General features: G+C 35.8%; 2 long non-coding RNA genes across 3 annotated transcripts; one reads left to right on the forward strand and one right to left on the reverse strand.

Annotated features, from left to right (window-relative positions):
• Positions 1–268: 268 nt before the first annotated feature.
• On the reverse strand, positions 269–936 carry LOC128132656 (uncharacterized). Its single transcript, XR_008230938.1, has 2 exons — positions 798–936; positions 269–693 (listed from the first exon to the last, which is right to left on the reverse strand). It is a non-coding gene; the product is annotated as an uncharacterized LOC128132656 (long non-coding RNA).
• A 369-nt stretch (positions 937–1305) lies between these two features.
• Positions 1306–3593, forward strand: LOC122198302 (uncharacterized). 2 transcript variants are annotated; one of them, XR_008230937.1, is made up of 3 exons: positions 1306–1442; positions 1931–2047; positions 3437–3593. It is a non-coding gene; the product is annotated as an uncharacterized LOC122198302 (long non-coding RNA). The 2 variants fall into 2 exon arrangements; XR_002846432.3 differs by lacking the exon at positions 3437–3593 and having other exon boundaries at positions 1931–2926.
• Positions 3594–4130: the final 537 nt, after the last annotated feature.

Genomic DNA, 4130 nt, shown 5'->3' on the forward strand with positions numbered 1-4130 from the left:
ACAGTTAATTTTGTACGTTAATAATTGAAATAGCCCAACATTTAGTATTATATCTATCTATATTATGGTATGGATATGATTCATAATCTATTAGATGTTGTTGGTTAAATTGTCATAAATATACATCATATATAAGTGTATTTTAAAACCAAGGTTTAACAAATTAATAAATTTCATATTTCCTAACACATGAGTTTAAATTTATATATTATCCATATATGTATACTAGAATATATAACTAGCAAAATAAATCAATACTCATTAAATACATAAATAATTAAGGTATTGCATTGCTTTTAAATTCAAACCAAATAAAACACATGGAAATTTGTTAATTACAAATTTTACACATTTCATAAAGAAACAAATACATTATACTGAAATGAAACTTATATTCTTTATATTCTTTACTCTTTCAATTGACAGCTTTCCAAACAAGTACACTATCAATTTTTGTACTCCTCAAATTGATGAGTCTAACCTTCAACTTAAACAAATTCACACGGAAATATTTCTCCTGTTTGTCCTTCAACTGCTGCCAGTGACTCATTCAAGACGGCAACAACACTCTTTCGATCTTTCTTCTTCCCCACGGGTTTCACAGTAACACCCAAAACACCTTAAGGTTTTGTTGTTGTTCTTCTTCTCCTTCACTTCCCTATCAAATGAACCAACCAAACACACCATCTATATCTATCCAAAAAAAAAACAAACCATAGCAAACAAACACCCCGAGATCATTGTAATTTGTCTTCCCACTACTGTGAAACAATCAAAGAAACAGAGAAGAAGCAAACCTGATCAGTGGAGGGGAGGAAACGAATATCAGCTATTCCCTCCATCCCTCTTTCCCGTCGAGTTAACCAGCCAAACACCCCTGAAGATCATTGATGTTGCCGCTTCACCTATCCCATTCGATCCAACTGTTTCCTCTCTCTCATTCTCGCAACAGGAGAGGAACGGTGACAGCAGGAGGCTGCCACCGCTAGCAAACCATCGCCATCACCGAGCTTCTTCAACCCAACCTCCCACCTTCCTTCTATTTTTGATGACAGACTGATCCAATCACCGCCAAACCACCGCCATGGCTAATTGATGCAACCCACGATCATAAACAGGCCCCTGTTGGCATAGTTCACTGGAGAAGAAGAAGCAGCGACCACCACCATTTTTCCTTCCTGCTTTCATTTATTCGACTCTCAAACAGCTTCCAGTCGCCTTTTCCTTGCTTCTCCATCAACCTCAGGTCGACTCCAAGGTTCCCGGTACAAAACACGCTTAGAACACGATCTTCCCGACATGTCCGGCCCTCACTGTCTGCTGTTGTCGCAGAGACAACCTCCGACCGCCACCGTCGCTGATGAGCCTTAGCCACCCTCCGCCGCTATCTCTGCTTGTTGTCATTGCTATGGAACCCCGATCGGCCACCACTTGATGATACTGTGAGTATTCGATTGACCACCACCATCATGTAATTTCTATTAATTGGATGTCCATACGACTACTCCAGTCGGAATCGTGAGACCTAGGTTGTGGTCTCGTCCCCAAATTGTTTGAACTGCAAAGAAATCGCGACTAGTAAATGAAGGGGAACTGTTCAAACTTGAATCCCATTTAATTAAATATAACCTTTCAAGTTAGATGAATTTACGAAATCGGTCCCTCCTATGAAATGATTTTCACTTAAGTCAAACTGCCATCAAAATAATCAAAAACAGACCCTCTCTTCGAAAATCCTAGCAAGATGGGTCCGAAAACTGTAATTTAGGCTGAGAATGTACAGTTTCAGTCCCTGTCTTGTAAACGGATTTCAAGATCAGTCGCTTGTTGAATGATTTTAGCAAAATCGATCCCTTGAAATTGTTTGTATTCACAAAAACCACCCTACACTTAATAATTAATACCAAAAGTAATCTCTTGGTTTTATTAGGTAATATAAATACACCTGCTGGTTCGTTTTATAGAACGAGAAATGTCACGTAACAAATCTCACGACAAGTTTCTCAAAAGGAACCGACTTCGAACGATTGGAACTTACGCTTCAAGGGTGAGTGCTTACGGCCCCTTTTCAATATTATTTCGGGGGGGAATACATGTGCCTATATATTTTGTTTATACAAATATATTACCTTTTTATGCGAAAAACCTAGTTTATAAAAATATTATTATTTAACAATTTACTATATTGTTGCGGATAAACTAGTATGAATTTTCGTATACGTATTATGGTTATTTTATTGTGAAATAACCATTTCACACAACAAATACTACATGATACAAAGTTTTATGATTTTTTTTATATTATAACAAGTACGTTATGAAATTGTGTAGTATTTCAATGGTTCAAGATATTACTATACATGTATATTTATATGTTTATATGCATAAAGTTTATACATGTACATATGTTCATTAATTTGAAACATTCATTTTTAGTCTTGTATGATATGCATACTACCCGTTTAAAGTGTTTCAAAGTTTCAAGACTTCTATACATGAATACTTTTACGCATCGCTTTACACACATATACAAGTTCGTTATGTCAATACATATCTTTATAAAAGCGAGTAATTTATACTTCTATAAATACGTCAACCATACTCGGCTTTTACAAATGCTATACTTCGAAATTCATTATGCCCGGTACTTAACTATAATTAAGTTAGGGCTGAGAGTTATTCACAAACTTTTCGTTAATGGTTTTTGAGTGAGACGCTACTATTCATTAGCTGAGTTTAATTACTTAGCCTGCCCCACACTGCTATAATCGTTAATCTTCGGAGCGAGGTACATATGTATAGATCTATATGGGGTCGACAACCCCACCTGCGGTTGCTAGCTACAACCATCGACTGATCAATCGAAGCAGGTGATATGTGTCTACGATCGTTACTACGACATCCAATGAAGCGTCGTATGGAGGGGTACTTTTCGTCTATAGCTCGATTATAGAACTCACTAAAAACATTAACACGAATCTCTCTCTTTCTCTTACTACAACCATAGGCTTGGTTGCCTTCAAGTACATTTTTAAGTATGAAAATTACTTATACAATGCATTCATTTTGACTTTTAATGAGGTCACTACAAGTACATTTTAAGTAAGGAAATTACTTATATAAAACATTCATTTTGACTTTCAATAAGTCATTACAAGTACATTTTTAAGTATGTAAGTTACTTATACAAAACATTCATTTTGACTTTCAATGAGTTATTACAAATAAATGTTAAAAACATGAATTTACTCATATCAAAATACATGCTTGGATTTTAAAGACTCTTTGCAAATACTGTTTTTTTTTTAACTATTGTTATAGTTATACATACAAAGTTAATACTTTTTAGACTTATTAAAAGTATTACTGCGTTAGCAGAAAACCTGTGACACTCACCAACCTTTGTGTTGACTTTTAAAACTACATGTATTCTCAGGAAAACACTAAACAGACATTCAAGACAGATTGGATTACAGGTGACCAAGTTTATTTGTTGTTGTACCATACGCCTACCTGTTAAGGCAATTAATGTATTATTATTATTATTTGTAAAAACATTGTATCAAGATGGAATATGAATGCTATTTTGTTTATTGTTGTACTTGTGCTATATATTCAATTTGTCTGTGATCCATGAACTTAGTCATACACCCCGGCGTGTTCCGCCGCCTCGGCCGGGGGTGTGACATATTACTTCTCAAAATTTGGAAGTACAGAAGAGGGTTGATGTGATTGCAACAGCCCTGAACAAAGTTATCAATGATTTTCAATCTCCTGCTTCGATTCTTGAAGCCAATCAGAAAGAAACCAAGGAGAAATTTGATAAGTTGATTAAACTGGTGACTGATTTGAAAACCTTTGTTTCGCAACCTACATCTCAGACGATTCTTACTCCTGAATTCTTGTCTCTTAAAGTCAATACTTTGGAACAAGCAATTCAGAAGGCACTTGCCCCAATTGCCAACTTTACCTCTTTACTACCGAAGAATGCCCCACCTGCTTTCATAGGGGTGCAAGGGGGAGAGAAAAATACAAGTAAAGAGGATGATGCGAAGACTGTGGGGAAAGTGATATCCACTCAGCTCAAAACTACTCTTCCAATATTCACTATGCCGATTTCCTCAACAATA

Source organism: Lactuca sativa, chromosome 3 (assembly GCF_002870075.4).
Source record: "Lactuca sativa cultivar Salinas chromosome 3, Lsat_Salinas_v11, whole genome shotgun sequence".
In the NCBI taxonomy this organism is placed as follows: domain Eukaryota; kingdom Viridiplantae; phylum Streptophyta; class Magnoliopsida; order Asterales; family Asteraceae; genus Lactuca; species Lactuca sativa.